The 18,821-nt window shown below is 36.6% G+C and overlaps 1 protein-coding gene across 1 annotated transcript in view; it reads left to right on the top strand.

The window, feature by feature from the left end:
• Nucleotides 1-18,821, top strand: part of Galntl6 (polypeptide N-acetylgalactosaminyltransferase like 6) — a 1,205,609-nt gene that overhangs the window by 110,866 nt on the left and 1,075,922 nt on the right. The gene's annotated exons all lie outside the window — the stretch shown is intronic.

The raw sequence follows: 18,821 nt of genomic DNA, 5'->3' as shown, positions 1-18,821 counted from the left end.
TATATATATAAATTTAGAAACTTTACCGACATACTCCCATGCCCTTATTTTATATATGAGGACAGAAAGGCCCAGAGTAGAGTGAACCTCATCTGATCAGAAGTTTTATCATCAGCAATCTGGAATTTGAAATCCCAGTTTCCAGTGTCTACATAAATTCTTTTCAGCGATGTGTTAAATCTTTCTATTGAAAATATACATAGGCCAGAATCCACAGCATCCCCTATTAGTTTAAAAGAAATTTATAATCTCAAGCTGCTTCATAAACCTATAAATTATTCTGCATTTTAGCACAACATCCTATGTGATATTTGCTATGTTAAATCATTAATGAGAATGTTTATGAGTAAAAAATGTTTATGAATGATAAAGGTGGAAACTTATATAATATGGAGAGCAGGAAAAATCCTGAATCTATTATAACTTTCATTCAATTTTATTGGTAAAGTTAGAAATTTCATTTATTTATTTTTGTATTTTAGCACAGTCTACAGGGTCTCACTGTGTAGATCGGACTTATAGTGATCCGCCTGTGTTCAGCCTCCCAAGTGCTGGGATTACAGGCTTGCACCACCATACCTAGTCTCAATTGCACTCTCAGTGTGCCCTTGGGGCAGGGCCAGCACCACATGCTGCAGATCGAACCTCAGTCACTACGTCTGCCTAAGCAAGTGCTTTACTTTGCTGAGCTATTTGGCCAGCCCTGGAAATTTTACATTAAAAGGCACTTAATTTCAAATTAGGGATAAGGTAGAATATTTGTGCTTTTCAATAAGCGTGATTTAGGTGCACTTAGAAAGATCTGAGTTCTGTCGAGCTAAGCCCTAAATATTTTAATTATTTTTAGCCCTAAATATTTTAATTATTTGTTTTCACAAGTGAAACATAAACAAATATTCATTTTATTTATTTTCTAATGTTTTTATTCTTTTAAAGTGATAATGAGTGAGATCAGTCATATTTATAGACAGCAAATAACTGCCAGAAAATTCATTGTTATTAATTGATTTACTTCCAAGTCTTCATAGGGTTCTAAGAATCTGGACCTCAACATTTTCTTTGGTTTATCAGTATAGATTCTTAATATGGAAATGTTTTGGTATAAGTAAGCTACCATGTCATTTAACTAGTGATGAAACTACTGCAGTTCTTTTTTACTGCTCTTGGAAAGCCTCTTGGTAAGAGGAGGTGAAAAAGATTATATCTCCATGGCTCAATGGATATCAGACAAGTGCACATAAGTGTAAATGAGGGCCTTTTAGACAAACAATCCTAAAATAATGGAGAACAGTGAATGCACAATTACTTGGTGAAAGGCTGGAGAGATAGCTCAGTGGTCTAAGTGCTTGCCTATAAGCACAAGGACCTGGGTTTGATCCCTGATACCTCATACTGTGCAGGCCTCACACTGAGATAGCCATCAAAACTGGGCATAGTGGTGCACCCATGTAATCCCAGTGCTGGGGAGGCTGAGAGAGGAGGATCACTCTATGTCTGAGCTGTGTAATGAGACCTTGTACCAAATAAATAAATTTATTTAAAAAATTACTTGGCAAAACCTGGAAGGGCTGACTTTAAAAGTCTCTCCTTTTAGATTTTTCACTAACAATGTGTGCATTTAGATGGTAAAGGAAGAAGCTATGTTGTCACAGTTTTAGGTTATTGGCTTTCTGCTTTTGGCTAGTGATTGAAATGATTACTCTTAAGCCTCCCTATTGGCAACAGGGCCAACTGTGCAGTGGAAGGCTGGCTTTCCCTATTTTCTGTACCTTATCCTTCTTCTCTAACAGTGTCCACCGTATTTCATGACTCAATTCCCAGCAAACCTTCCTAGGTCCAGCATCATCATAGAGTCTCCTAACACTCAGTAGAACGTGCTGTTATCTTCTTCCCTACAATGAAATTGAAACTCCGTCTCTGTTCAGAAGTTGACACCAACAGTAAAGACAATAATTTGTGTCAGGTGTTATACAGAGAGTACTGGAGAACATGTTTCAACCAGAGTCATAGCCTGGACTTCATGCTCAAAATCCAAGGATTTATCTTTGTATGCCCCCCGAGTCCCATGACTTCAGTGGCAGGTATCCTGAAAAGTGATTTATTTATGGAATCTGCAGTTGCCTTTATGTTGGGAGATGGGGCATGGTTGGAACAGGCAGCAAGTGGCATGACCTGGAAAGGTGGATCTCCACCCCTGGCTGCTCTTCTCTCTGATATCTCAATAGCGCACCATGTGGCCTTGGTCCCAGTCAACAATGGACTGAAATATGAGCCCAAAGGAACCTATCATCTTTAAGTTCCAGGTCTCTGGGATTGTATTGCAGCTGCAAGAAAGAGACTAATGTGGGGTTAATTAAAGGAAAAGTAGAAACTTTGAAAAATGCAATCATTAAATGTTATTTTTCTATATTTAAGTTATGCAAATATTTATCTCAATCTGGTCAAAAGACAATATAGTGAAGTCAATATCATCACTGTTGTTGTTGATCATGATAGATGCTTGAACAAAACAAAACACTAGTACACAACAAACTGTGTATGCATGATAGACTGAGTCGTCAGTGTTGTTAGAAATGAATAAAGGGGATGCACCTCAGTGGTACGGCACTTACCAAGCTTGTCCAAAGCCCTGAGTTTAATCCCAGTGCTGCAAAAATTTTAAAAAGTAAACAAAAAAATTAGTAAAGCTATGCTAACTATGTAGAGTGAGGAAATACTGTTTATTTAATTTTTTCCAAAGTACTTATGTACATCAATCTTCTGAAGAACAAACATAGATAAAATTCTTAAGTTTTACAATTTATTACTTTAAAAATTCCCAGGTAAATATGAAGATAAAATTTTACAACTCTAACATTTTTTGCCCTTTGTTGTTTTGGTAAGTTAAATGTAAGAATATTTAAAAAAAAAAACACCTACTTAGGAATTAAGGATTCATGTTAACAATGAATAAAAGAATGATGATGATGATGATGATACTAATAATAAAAATATGAATTTTCTATTAATAATTATCAGAAATTATTCTGTAGATAATCTAGTATACTGCTTAGGAAAGTTAGCAAAAAGTTACTTATGATATACAGGCTCAAATACTGTTCTCTAGGATGGGCCTGGTTGTACATATCTGTAATCTCAGCATTCAGGAGACAAGTAGGAGGGTCATTGCAAAACTGAGGTCAGCATGGGCTAGAGAAGAAGTTCAAAGCCATCCTGAACTGCATAGTGAAACTATGTCTCTAGATGAAAAAATATGTATATGAATATCTACATCTATGTATATTCAATATGAACATAATGTTAGCTAAATAAAGGACAAGATATATTATTTACATCTGTAGTACTTAAAACCAGATGGAATATTGCTTCCATGAAGCTCTAGGCATAGATAGATAGATAGATAGATAGATAGATAGATAGATAGATAGATTGATAGATTGATTGATTTACTCTATCACTTAAATATCTAGCCCTTCAATGTGAAAACTGGAGATATCTAAAAAATCTAAATATTTTAATTCTTCTCTACCATTTTAGTTAAAGACTAACAAGGAAATGAGTTAGAATTACACAGTTAGCTCCCAGTTAAAGCAGTGTCATAAATTCTGGTCCAATATATTTTTTCAGAAATATTTGATAAATAAAGCTGAGATACATACACAAATGGAAATAATAAAAGAAGTTCTGCTTCTTTTCAATGATTAGTAGACAGTCCTATTTTAATACTTTCTTTTAGTTATTTTTTGATAACCGAACCGAAATATATTGAACACTTTTTTAAAGATAAGAGGACTCAGTTGTTATTAAATAACTATCTTTGAATCTATAGTAGAGATATACGCTTTTGGATAATTTTGACAAGGCTTCTTGCCAATATCTGTGTTTTCCTCATGGTTCTGCCACATGCTGCTCAGTGAAGCTGCAGTCCAACCCCAAGGCAAAGGTGAAGGTGAAGTATCTCAGGTTACTCTGTCATATTTCTTCATGCTAACTATAGAGTTTCCTGGCTGCTACTTCTAAGTCAGAGTTCTACCTTTTGATCCAACTTCTTCACTGCACTTGATTGACACTACTCACACATGCCTGGCATGCCCTGTGCAGCACTGTCCTGCACTGCTCCACCACCCGCGGGAGGATGATGCAGCGTGGCTCGCAAGAAAAGTCTAGGTAAGCACCAAGCTGGATCTGTTGTTAACATGATACCAAAAGATATTACTGTGCATTTGCAGAAGAAACCCTCTGCACAATTATGAATTCAAAGCAATGTTACATAAATACAACCTCCAAACTGTAATAATACTTGATGTCACACATGAGAATTCAAACTGTGACTAAGCCAGGGGTTAGACACATTGTTTCTCTGAATATCAGTGTAAATGCTCAATGGCTGGAGAATGCAAGTAAATACTTCAAAACTTTACATTGTTGATCACAAATAGAGAAAAATGGAATTTGTACAATCAAAATGCAAGAGCTATTATCTTCCGTAATGGAAGTATTAGTGGAAAAGAGAACCCTAACACCGTTAAAATTATGTGGCTTCTAAATGTAAAGGTTTAGGAATGTGTGTTGAAAATGTGAGCTGAAGACATCTGAATCCAGGTCTTATACTTTTGCAGTTATAATTTTTTTTCTTTTGCAGAATTTGGGATTGAACTCAGTTCCTTGTGCTTGTCAGGCGAGCAGATATTCTACTGTGCTATCTCCCCGACCCCTGCAGTTATAAATTGCATTGATATATATGGAGACAAATAAATTATTCCTAAAAATGAATGTTATTTTAAAATAGTAAAGTGAAATGCAGAAATTCCTTAATTTGGGCCAGGGAGATAGCTCAGCATCATAAACACAAGGTCCTGAGTTTGACCCTCAGTACAGAAAAATAAGCCAAACCAAAATAAAACAAAAACTCCTTAATTCTACATTGATCTTGATCTACTTATTCCATTAAACATTATTAATAAATATATGCCTAATAAATTGTATTTTAGCTAAGTTAATGACTGTTAATGTAACCACTAAAAGTGAAATTTTTCTTTTAGTCTCTCTCAGAGAGCCACATATTTGGAACAAAAAAAATCAACTCAATTCAAACCCCATTTTCTCAGTTGGAGAAAACTGTACAATAGTTATTTGATTGGTTTGATTATATGAAATTAATTTGTGACCAAATTAATCAAAATAAATTATAATTTAATGTTACATTAGCATTATTTATTAATTTGTGTACTGATAATCTTCCAGGTACTAATTAATGTTCTTATTTTTGATGCATCATCATTATTTCTTCTGGAATAAGGTAGTTGTTGAATTTGTCTAGACGAACTATCAATAACTGTCAGTTTTGCAATAAATAATAAGATCATTCAGTCTTTATTCCATGTATAGTAGGAGAATACAATATATATCAAGAAAGGTATGAATTTATACTAATATTTGTCTATTATATAAACTTTGTTTCATTTTTGAAAATTACTAGACACTGCAAAATGTACTGTGTAACACTAGTTCCCAATCTATTTACAATTTCATCAATTTATTAAAATGCAGAATTTCTGTGTGCTCCAGTAAACTGTGATATATACTTCATTCCTGAATTATTGAGATGAAAGAGAAAATTTAAAGAGATTGTATATTTCATATGTTTAAAATATATTTTGTTTTTAAAAGAAGATGGATTAATAAACATTTAATGGGAAATTTATCATTGTAAATCTTCTAGCTAAAGTTCATCAGATACAAGCAAATAATTATTAAACAATGTTCTTATTTAAAATCCATAAAACCAAAGAGGATACAAATGTACATAGTACAGGCAATGAACTAAGAGGCAGAATGGCACAGTAAGGTCATTAGTAGGCATGCAGTAAGGACACTGTGAACATCAGAGCCACACTTCCTGTGTCCTCTTAGCAAAAGGACTTGTTTGAGTGATGGTTACTGCCTCTCTCAACATAGAACTGATTGATTTACCTTATACATCTGGCATGAGGACAGATACAAATATTCAAGAGTGAAAGCCAAGGACTGTGTATCCAGTAATCATATCTCATTATTGTATGTCAAAGCTCTTAGGTCAACACATTACTTTGTGCTGCTAGGAAAGGCAAAAGAAATTGAGGAAGATTTGGGGCAATGCTTGAAGCTTCTCATCACCCAAGTGAGGGTGGCAATCTAGAAGGGATAGAAATAGGAACATTATATTAAGAGTACTATCCCTATATTCTTCAGTTCTCACTGAATAGTACATATAGTTATTATTGAATGTATTACTTATGCAAATAATTGGATCAAAAATAGAATAAGAAGTTAGGCTTACTATATAAACATAATCTTCATAAATATAGAAACCTTTGTTGCAGAGAGGTCTAGGAGATGTGTGCAGATAGAAAGAAATGCACAATGTAACTGTTTAAATAGAAGTTATCACAGCTGGGAGAAAATCACTCCATAGCCACGGTACCACTGCATCGTGTCATCATATTTATGCATTGTAAAAAATTCGTATTTATTAGAATATTATCTCACCAAATATAACCAGCTTTGAAATAAACTGACTTTTGAGAAAATTTACCGTGACTGCTTTGAGAAAAAATATAAACTTGAAAAATTTTTTAAATCAGAATTTAATGATGAGAGTCTTGATGTGTACTTATCTCAGGATAAATTAGAATTCTCACATAATTACAGTAAGAAAGTTCCCAATAGTTCCAGTTGTGTACAAACAGTATATTTGTGAGCTGTTTATTATAACAACAAATATGTGGGAAAGTCATCTTGTAAAGAAAAGTCTTCTTTTGGCTCACAGCATTAGAGCTGTGGTCTGTGGCTGGTGGCCCTTTTGTTTTGAGCAAGGCAGCGCCGCACTGCAGATCCGAGTTCAAGAGCCCAACCCAAGGAGAAAGAATTGTAAAGGATCTGGTTCCTGCAATCCCATTGGCAGGCACACTCCCACACACCTACCACTCTCAGCTGCATGTTTGAACTATATATCATTTGGGGTTTACTTGAGAAACAGATACAAGACATAGGAATGTAAAACACATTTTATGATTGCATCATGATGGCCACTAGCAGAGCCGGATGAGGATGAGAGCAGAGGGCATTTGCACACTGGAGGCTGAAGGGTTCAATCCAAGGTCTGTAGCTCACTGAAGGGCTCTATGCAAGTCCATATGAGAAGGCTAATGGGTCTCTGATGGAAGGCTAAATAGTCTATGTAAAAGCAAAAAATATGGACCTGAGGGTAGACAATGCCCAAGCTCAAGGTGAAGACTGTAGTTCCTCCAAGGACTTTGCACTAAGTCCACCAAAGTTCTATTACATTAATACCATAGTGCTCCACCGCTGCACCCCCTTTCAACATCCCTTTATGCAAAAGACAGTCCATTTCTAAGAGTTGTCAAAGTCCTCACTATTGCAGCACTACTAAAAATCCAAGTCCCAAGTCTCCTCTGATATGTAAGGAAATTTCTTAGATGCAAGTCCCTGTATAGGTGAAGAGTTAAGTACTTCCAACATTCAATGGCATAAAATAAACATTTTCATTCCAAAGTTGCAAGAGGCAATACAAACTCATGTGACAAGAGCAAGTCCAAAATCCAGCAAGACAAACACTAGATCCTGTAGCTCCCTGTGCAACATTTGAGGCAATCGGTAGCAAATTGTGAGCTCCGAAGCATTTGGACAGCTTCAGCCCTATGACCCTTCTGGTGGTTACAACAACCACAGTTTCTCTCTCGGGAAAGCTTTCCTCCCTCCTTGCAGATTTCCTTAGATGATCCATGTTTCTGATTTTTCCATATTTCTTGGATCTCCATTGTACCTCTGACTTCACACCCACAGCTTCACACACTGCCTGCTCTGGGGCCACTGCCTGGCCTCCAAGGCCTTCTGAAGTTGGGGTGGGAGCCTACCAAACTGCACACCTCTTGCTTTTGCACTCTGTGTGAAGACTTGAGTCTGCTACCAGCTAAAGCAGTAGCCAGCCTTTCCTCTCTCGTGCCTGTAGGTGTCAGGTCCCTGGATCCGTGGGCACTCTGAATCCAATTCTGGGCAAGAAATTTTCTATGCTGCCACCACCCTAGAACATGATGTGGCCACAACCATTCTGAACATGGTGCTCTCAGTATTTCTTCTTAAAGCAAAGTCTTTCACCTGCGCGATGTTGAGGCTGCGAAGGGTGGAGACTCACTTCTTCTTGTGATGCCCTCAGCCCATATTTAAATTCTTCTATTCCTTCTCAGCAATCGAGAACTCCTCAGCTCTATCCTTGTAGTCCACAGCATTACTAAAGCTTCCTTTCTGGCCAAACTCATAACATTTTAAATTAAACTGCTGGGCTCTTTGCTCCTGATCCTTAGCATAAACTTGGTTAAAAACTTCAACAATAGGCATTTCACATCCTCAGCATTCAACTGCTTTGACATTAATTCTGCCAGATTAATTAGGCCATTTGTGCATAATCTCAGTTTCAAGCAAAGTCCTAGCTATGAGCAAAATTCAGACAAACATTTACCAAGCCACAACATATGTCATTTGGAGTCCAAAAGCCAATGCAGTCCTCCCCATCAGAAACTGCCTGTTCCTGGTCTTTACCAGCAGTATTTCTATTAGCTTTCTGGTCTTCTGAACTCTGACCAGAATCTTCCATTCAGAATAGCCTAAGCAGTTTCAACTCTACTTCTTTGGCCAATACCTCCAAATCTTTTCTAAACTCTTCCCACAAGCCATTCCCAAGGGCTGTTCTACCACATGATCAGATACAGTCACAGCAATGACCCCACTTCTCCGGTACCAAATTCTTAGTTACCTTCCTCTCTCTCTCTTTTTTATTTATTGATTTCAGGATCTCAATACATAGTTCAGACTCCTAGTGATCATCCTGTCTCAGCTTCCCCAGCACTGGGATTACAGGCACGCACCACAAAGCCTGGTTTTGGAGGCCAGCACAGTGGGCCCTGCATTCTGGGCCCAGCACAAAATGCAGTATCAGGGGTTAAACTTCAGACCTTGAGTTTGCCAAGCAGGCAATTAGACTGCTGCACTATCTCCCTAGCCTTTTCTTTTATTTCTGAGACAAAATACCTGACACCCAATTAAGAGAAAAAAAATTGTTTTGTTTGTTTTAATTTTGTGGAGGTTTCAGTCCTTAATCAGCTGGCTGCAGGCAGTGTGGTACAGCTCAGAGCAACCATTCTTAGAGACAGAAGACACAAGCAGCAAGAACAAGGAGAGGGTACAAGCCTCTTTTCCTCCCCTATACTGTATACCACCTACCTGCCTTTGGTGGGTGTAGGATTCATACTATCTCTGTGCCACAGGCTCATGATTTTACAGAATGAGAACCCTAGCCCCTGCTGAGTCACTTGCCTAAGATTCTGAGCTGCTCCAGTTGACACAATGAACAACATCCTAGAGTGGTAAAGGCATGTCCTCTATGCCATAGGATGGAGAACTTCTGAGTTACTTAGTTAAGCTTCTAGACCTCTCAAGTTGATGCAATATATCAACCATACTTTTCCACCTTCCACTAATGCATGCCCGGGACCATACCTCCTATATCTAAGCTTTGGGCCTTTGGGTATATTTATGATCCAAACTGGGGCACTAGGAGTCAGTATGGATCTGGAAGGTATTGCCACACATGGTTGAATGGAATCGGCGTTGGTGGTACTAAAACACTGTAAACCTCAGTCACATGTCAGATAAAATGCATCTTTGTGACTTTGACAGCGAGGGAGCACTTTAGAACTGTATGCTTCACTTTTTCACTTTTGTGTAAATGCCAACTGTACTAATTCCACCGTTTGAGTTGCCAATGCTGCTTTGAAGTCTCTTATTCTGTGGATTCTTTAGATGACCAAGACCCTGCTGCTGTAGCTGGGCATGGTTTTCTACCTTTTAGAAAGGAACTTGATTTAACAGCTTCCCTCACTACTTCTCTGAGTCTTCATTCTCTGTAAAGAATTCATTGACATTCTCACTTCAGGCTGACAGAACATCTTTAACTAGAGATCCTTCTAAGGCAAACTTCACAATGAGAAGCCTGTGGTGTTATTTGTGAACTCTTCATAAAGGGCCTTCAGAACACAGAGGCCACAGGGTTCCTTTCTCTGTCTCGTGGTGGGATGCAGTAGACTCTCTATCCTGTAGTCCACTGCCTTTTCCTGATAACTAATGTCAGTACAAAGGAAAGGGATTTTAGTTTTGTGACAGATGAAAGCTTGAGTAGGAGAGAAGGGTCAAGGAGCATTGAGAACTCTCTTAAAGGAGAGATGAGAAAAATAAATAATATCTGTTCTTTTTTTGTTGATTTGAACTCATAGAGTTCACCAAGTCTGGTAGATAATGTCAGTTATCACTTGAAGGACAACTTGAAGAGTCACAACAAGGGAATTTCTCCAAAGTAGCTAAAAAGAAAAGCTAAAGTCTCAGGTGGGTTGAGCTTATGGCCTTTGATTTATAAAGAAGAGAGAAGTATACAGAGAGAGAAAGAGAGACAGAGACAGAGAAAGTGAGAGACACCAAAAGAACTGTTTAGAAGACCTCTCTCAGGTAAACTATTTAGGACCTGCAATGTGCATGCAGTTTCTTTAGGATGACCTGGAAACCGGGTCTCTCCATTGCCATTGCAGTGAGTTTCTCAAGCTGGCTGCATGAGAAACTTAGCTCAGGAGCCTAGATAGGACCTCATTCTTATTTTGTGTCTTCCTAGATAAGCAAGAGTTTCAGTCTAATCTCACTAAGAGATGTCATGTGGTGTTGACCTAATAGAAAACCTGGTGGAGGTGCAATTCATTCTGGAGAAAGCCTCCTGAAACCTCTTCCTATTTCTGGTTAGATGGAACAAGAGCTTCATTATTCTTTCTTTCTTTTTGCTTTTATATATAAGAACTAAATTTTCTAGGGGCTTAGTAAACTCTAGCTACTGAAAAGACTACAGGGTTTTGTGATAAAAGAGGTTTCATACAAACATAAACCCAAAAGGATATGTGAGAGTTTTCTCACTTCCAAGGGAGGGTAAAATTCACTACTTCATGGCCAGATTGACCTATCATGGGCATTTTCTCTTCATACAGCATGGTGACTCTTGCCTGTCCGACCCGTGCTGACAGTGAACAACCAAGGATTTGTAACATGAGAAAGAATAGAGAAAAGAGATGATCTCTCTAGAAAGGCCCCCTGCTAAAGTTGCCAAGATGTCTGTCTGGGTTCAGGGTGGGCTCATAAGTTCTTTTGAGTGATGACACAAGAACTGACCTTAGCACTTTGTGGTGAAGAAAAACCAGTAAGTTTATTTACCAGGCAGTAGACTCAGAAGGAATAGACTTGCCTTGAAAAAGGGAAACAGCATGAACCCCGGAAAACATTTATTTAAAAATGAATGATTTACACAGGAAGGAAAGTAGAAAAGATTCAGGTATCTATTGAAGATTTGCAAAAATGAAATTAATCCAAATTTTAAAATGCACATTATCAACACCTACTGTTCATATTCTAACCTTTATGATCTATTAATATCTCTTACGCGCAGAGCATTTAAGGAAATATTTGAATCTTTGAAGGTCACTTTATTCATTATTTCATATGGTAATTTTTAACATTGTGTAAAACAATAGAAAAATATTTTTAAAACATCAAACCACAAGGGCAGAGCTAAAATAAGAGAACAACCCATTACACAAATTTAGTAGAATACTGATTTCATTTCTTCACAATAATTTACATTCTTCCTTTAAATCATTAACCTAATAATCTGTATTTTATCTTTGGCCTTAAAAAATCAGTGCTTTTCTTGATAGTTTTTGTAAGTATCACCATTATCATGGTTCATTCTGATAAAATAACGATAAGCTATTTACAGTATGGACTTCCCTGCTAGAAAAGAAAGCATTCTATCCTTTGAAGCTTCTCTCTCTGTGTCTGTTCATTAAGCATCCACCAAATGACTATAAGTTAATGACAAGAAAATGTTATTTTGTGTTCATTTTCTCATAAGGCACTTTTTTCAAGAGATGAATATTATAATCTGGAATGATGAGCCTGTGTAATAATCATTAAGAAACTGTGGACTTTTGCTACGTGCAGGCATCATAGATCTCATAACCTGCACAGGACATAGAATCATATTCTTGTTTACGAACAATAGCCTCAACATTTGGTCACAACTTAGTTCTAAATTTTATGACACTGACTTAGTTTTGGTGCTTAATGTATGCCTTGATCCAGATTTTAAAACCAATATTTGTGAGATGCTGAAGCATCAGTGCCTGAGTTTTGAAAGCTGAGAAGTATTCATTGCAATAGCCTGCCTGGAAAAAAATATTATTTTTTTAAAATTTTAATGAGCAAAACAGATGAAAGCAATGAAACAGTTTCAAAATAGGTTAGTTGAGCAGTTACAATAATTCATACATTGCATATTGTTGTCTTTGTAGTAGTTATTCAGAGTACAAGATGCTGTCATGATATCTTGTCTAAACAATATTAGTACAAGTTTTTATTCTCAATGAACTAAGAGAAAGTAGCTGCATATCTATCCTAACTCTCTTGTGTATACATATATATATATATTTTTTTTTCTTCTTTTTTTCACAACAAAAATTTTTTGTTTACACTTTTGTGAAGTTAGTAACGCATGATGTTAGTTTGCCTAGCAACTGATAGCTAACCTTAACCACACAGGATGTTCATCTCAGGAGTGAGGCAGCTTGTTTGATTTAGGAACTGGGCTAAGTCCCACCTACACATATTTGATCAATTTCCTAGCTTCATGGGTCCCGTCCCAACATGTCCCCCTTTTTCATTTCTTTTTTTCACAGACGGGCGTTCCACTACAGTTGGAGAAGCTATATTTGGAGAAGTCTTTAAAGGACGTTTTCATACTTGAAACCAGTCTAAAGATTATAGGAACTTGAATTCAGGAAAATAACCCAGTATGGTCCAATAGTCCATAATAGTAGTGAGTTATCAGCACAACTGGCAATTGGCAGAAGTTGTTGACTTGAGCCTTATACAGCTTAGCATATTAATATAGCTTTACTTTTTATACCTTGTGGTTATACTATTCTGCTGGATGGTTAAGACTAAGTTAAAGCAAAACCTATATAGCTAAAAATGTAACTTTTGTATCTGATAAGGCCAGTCAAGTCTCCTCAGGATTTAACTTGTAACCCTGTATCGCAGTTTGCAGATCTTTAGTCAGTGTCAGCCATGTGGATGAGTCACGGACATTGCTTGACCAATTTGCTCTCTTTGAAAGCCTGAGAGGATTATTTCTCTCTAGGTGACTCTCCTTAGGCACATTCTACATCGTTGATCACTTTCCTCTGTTATGTATTTGACACCAGTTCTCACTACGCAGCTCAAACTCTTCGTGATCATCCGGTCTCAGCCTCCCCAGTGCTGGGATCGCAGGTGTGTGCAACACACCCAGTTTCAGGGCTAGCAAAGTGTGCCTGGCTTCTGGAGCCAGTACAGCATGCGGTTCCTGGGGTGGAACTTAGGTCCTTGTGCTTGCCAGATAGACGCTTAGACTGCCAAGCTATCTCCCTGGCCTGGAAAAATTTTTAAGAAGTAGTATTATTCATGATCCATGAGCTCATTTTCTCTACATTTTTTTTCCAGGAGGTACTGTTACTGCTTTATTATATAGTGCTTTTATTCAGTAATATTCAGAAAAAAAATAACTAGTGATAACCTCAATTTCATTCTTCAGTTGTCAAATTCTGTGACATTCTACATTTAGATTTATATTCTGGAAAAAAATATTTGAATTCTCCCCAAGAATAACTACATCAACAATTCAGATATATTGATTCCCACTTGCAGTCATTAGACCCCATCTGTAAACCAGGTTTAGCTCCCGAGAGGTTCTGCTCCGACCTGTGGAAGATGGGTTAGCACTCTCAATAGTACCTCTTAGGAGTGGCTAATATACTTCATAAGTTCACGAGCACTAGAAATTAAAAATCTGGCTCCACTTGGTGTTTTCTGAAAGGCAGTCATCTTCTTTCTTAAAGTGTACAATCTAAAGGTAGATGATTAGATCAACTAGCTGTTTCTTTTCCCTAAGGCAATTTGAATGGAGAAAGACTTTTAAGACATTCTCTGAGAAGGCGCTCTACTTGATTTCATCTGAATAGACTGGTGTTCTTGTTCCCAATCTTTTATGTTCTGAGTGCTTCCCCAGAGGAAAGAATCTATAAATTTAAGAAGCAAAGGAAAATAATTCCTGAGCTAGTTTTTTTTTTTTTTTTTTTGAGTTCAAATCCATGGATAGAATTTTAGTGTTCTCTCAACATTTCAAAAAAAGTTTCTTCCCACAAGTAGATTTATTTTTTGTTAAGATAGACTACTTTTTTAAAAAATAATGTTATGTTTTGGGAGTATTTATTGAAGTAATGCCCCATAACTATAGGGTTCTATGATCATCAAACCACAAAGGTTGTCCAATTTTCTCTTTCCATGAGCCTGTTGAATGAAGCAATTATCTTCTCCAAATCTGTATTTCAATATAATCCTGACTGAAATTACATAATCTCATTTCCTAACCTGAATAGAATTGTAATAAAATGTAGCCTAGAAAAATGAGACTATTTTAGTATTCTTTGTAATTTATTGATGATCATTTTAATAATTAAATGATAATAAAAATTATAATTTTATCAACTATTTTACAACATCCAAAGACAAAAAAGCATCTCTTATGAGTTGCATAATTTTGATTTATAATGAGAAAAATCTGCTCACAGACACTTACAAAGAGTCATGCCTCATTGTTAATTTTAACATTTTCTAATTTTAGTGACACATTCAGATTCAGCACAGTGATGGAAATAGAAGAAATTTATTCAACAAAATAGTAAGCACCTACTTAATGTGGCTTATTACTAGAGATCCCTATCAAGGTCTCAAAAATTAAAAGCCTTGAATGAGGTTAGTTTCAGGTTTTCTTAGATGAGCTCCCTAAATACTTGCTATGAGTCTCTTTATCCTTCTTTGTAAAGTAAGATTATTATAGAAAGTGATTTCTAATAATATTTTCAGAGAAAACGTTGGGCTAGTGGATAATCCCATGATTTGGTCAAAACCTTGTGAGCTTGAAGTGCTTTTCAATGTACTTATCGATTCAATATAAATCAGAAAATGTATTTATAGTCTTTCTTAGACACACAAGAGGCTTATACTGAACTTACTTTTTAAGTGTGAGAAGAAAAGTGCATCCTGAGATGTTTCTGACTATCTTCTAATTCTCCTTCCACAAAGATTTAAGTGTACTAAATTTTAGCACTCAAAATAAATTTATCCTTTCTTTCATTACACAAGGATATTTAGAAAATTGAAACTACCCTTGTATTTGATAACTTGTGTTATGTTGAAACTAATTGATGAAGACATCAGTTAAGTTCCTATTTCCTTATAATGTTTTGTTTCTTTTCCCTGAGGCTTGTCCTAAATTCACTTTCAAGGACATTTTGTGCAAGAAGACCCCAAAGAATATATAAAATATTAGTAGCAGTACTGTTTACTGAATCAAAATCAACACCTGAGTAAATGCCTCCTGAGAAATGACTGGAATGGCTCTCTCATTTAGACTGTGAGATTTCTATAAATAGCTGAATTCCTAGGTATTTGTTTGAGTAGAATATTGTAAAAATGTTCAATACACCCTTTACAAACAACTCTTCCAAAACCTAGTGTTGATAGTTAATGTCTATAAACTATATCAAGAGACATCATTGAAACAGATAATGTGTAATAATTAGCTCAACAATGACACAGAGATGTTCCCTTGGGCATCTGTATGTTTAATAACATACAGATGCTACTTGTGGAAATATCCTGACCTGTTCAGAATGACTATTTCTTCTCAAAGGATTTAAGGGTAAGAGAAAATTAGTAACTTTTCTAGATGAAACTGAAAGGAGAAGTGGAGTTGCAGTAGGTACAAATTTGATGACTCCCAAGTTATAAATATAATCAAAGTTGATGACCAGCGGCTACAGATATGTGTACTCATTTGCATGTAGATTTGATGGCATGCATAATAACTGATGTGTATGTTTTATTGACAAATATAACAAATATGAACTTTTTTGGATAATTTCTGTTCTTAACCCAAAAGTAATAAATGGCATTCATTTGGTAATATTAGTCCCTACTTTGGGGAAAAAATCCTATAAAATATAAATGTTTTATAAAGAGGATAAAAGGCACATGGAAAACAAAAGATGATCCTTGTTAATTTGTTTTTGAGTAGGTATGAAATATAAGTTCTAGGTAAAAATTTATTTATAGATTTGAAGGAATTATTTTGGTTTCAACATATCTATTTCTGAAACTGTTACTTTTCACTGTCATCAAGATCTGAAACTCTAAAGGATGCTTGTTTACAATCCAAAATTATGGATTATATTTCCATAATCTATGGGACAAAGCCTTAAGTTGCATAGTGCAAAATCCAGACAGTAAGGTAGATGAGCATGAGTGCACACTGTCCTGTTGAAAGAGCCTGACTTTCTCAGGGTGGCGCTCAGCAGCAGGACTCACCCAGGATGGTGTTGTGCGCCAGGGCTTGCCCGAGATGGCCTTGTGCACCAGGGCTTGCCTGGGATGGCACTGTGCACCAGGACTCGCAGTGTTTTTATCACACCCATGGGAGAAATGAAAGTGGATTTCAAGAACTAATTTACAAAGGGGCAGTGGTGTACAAAGACTGGCGGCGTACACTTACAATTCCAGTACTTGGGAGGCTGAATCAGGAGGATTACCACAAGTTCAGTATCATCCCAGATCACATAGTGAGTTCAAAACCAGTCTGAAGTACATACTGAGACACAATCTCAAAAGACTAAATATAGTATGCAGCAAGAATGACGAATATGTATGTGTTTGAAGTGAAGGGGATTATTTTGGGGAGATTGAAGCCCACGGACCTTTCATTGCACTAAATTACCTTGAATATTTGCCATGTTTTTGATTTTCATTTGTGGATTTATAAAATCAAAATACCCCAGATTGACAGATACATGACTTCAGAAATTATTCCAATAATATTATAAACTGTTGCATAAATTATTATTCAGAAATGTTTACAGAAACATTGACTTTAAATAATGAAGTTAGTAAAACAGAAAGATGTGCAAGCAAGGATGGTTGCATGACCTTTCTCAGAAATGTGAGTTATTAATTTCATAATCTCAACTGTCATTTCTGTAAGCATTTCATGGATGACTACTCTAGCTCTCAGCATGCATAAGGTGCATATTATAAGTCATATACTTTTCTGTCATATGTGATACATATTTCTATCTCTAATAGTAGTGCTCTAGGAGACCTTCAAGACATCTCATAAAGCTGAAGGTCTTAGAGTACAAGCAAAAATTTGTACAAAAACAAGAGGAAAATAACATGACAGAATGTGATTTTAAGCCACGACAAGAAGAAGCTGGGTGTGATGTAGCCTACCATGGAGAGATGGGCAGAAGTGCCCCATTCCATGCCTAGAGTAGGACAGACAACTGTACAGAAGCAAATGGACAATATTATTGGTCAGGTGAGGATTTGGTACAAAATCCTGAAAGAAAAGGACTGGACACATTTGAAAGAAGTAAGGAAAGCCAGGAGAGTTGTTCTTGATGACACGAGGTGCTGGGAAGGTTCAGGGAGGCACTGATAGGAACTTAGAATGTTTTGCTAAGCACAGAGGGAGTAAGTAAAAACTGTTAACCAAAGAAGTATAAAACACTTATTTATTCATTGAAAATCCTCAATAGTGCATCACTGATGTATTAGAATTTGGGTGAGGGAAAAGTAGAAGAATGGAGAATACCTAGCTAATATCCTTTGTTCTTCAAAATTGTTCCCTTGATTGAATATCTTATTATGTGTGCATATGCAACTGTGTCCACCTCCTTTGTTTTTAAGTTCATGCCTCTCTTTATACGTATATCAAAATTGTGCTATTTTCTTCACTTTTGTGTGTCACTCACTGACCTCTTCTACACTTCTTTTTACCTTGATGATGTTAACAATCACTTTTTACTTTTTTCTTTCCAGACCCGGGTATTGAACTCAGGCACTTGCACTTGTCAGGCAAGCGTTTATTCTACTGAGCCATCTCCCCGGCCCCTAACCGTCACTTTTGAAAGAATACAATAAGCTTCTCTCTTGGACAATTAACAACCTAAGTATGCAGACCAAAAATTAGAGAAAAAGGAGGGCTGCAAGGACAGCAAATATTTTGGCCATAGCCTTTTAAGGTCAGTGAAGACTCAGGACATAGGAGAACCTGTACTATAACATCATGTAACTCGGTTGTGTTCCAAATTTTCAGATCAAGGAGATTATGGGGGGCCACAGAGGAAAGTGATCAATGATGTAGAGTGTGCCTAAGGAGAGTCACATGGAGAGAAAACATTCCCTCAGTCTTTTACAGAGAGCAAATTGGTCAAGCAATGGCCATGACTATTTCACAAGGCTGACACTGACAAAGGATCTACAAACTGCGGTACAGGGTTTCAGGATAAGTCCAGAGGGGATTTGACGGACCTTATCAGATTCAAATGTTGCATTTCTTGTTATATAGATCTTGCTTTATCTTGGTCTTAACCATCCAGCAGAAAAGTATAAAAATGAAATATAAAAAGTAAAGCCATATTAATATACTGAGCTGTAAAAGACTCAAGTTAGCAATTTCTGACATTGCCAGTCTCACAGAAAACCCACTACTCTTATGGACTACTGAACTATTTTGGAATATTTTGCTGAATTCACACACCTATAATATTTAAATGACAAAATTAAACAAAAAAGGG

This window comes from Octodon degus, unplaced genomic scaffold (assembly GCF_000260255.1).
Source record: "Octodon degus isolate 3935 unplaced genomic scaffold, OctDeg1.0 scaffold00121, whole genome shotgun sequence".
NCBI classification, from domain to species: Eukaryota; Metazoa; Chordata; class Mammalia; order Rodentia; family Octodontidae; genus Octodon; species Octodon degus.
Note: the sequence above shows the minus strand (reverse complement) of the source record. Positions and strands in the feature narration are given on the sequence as shown.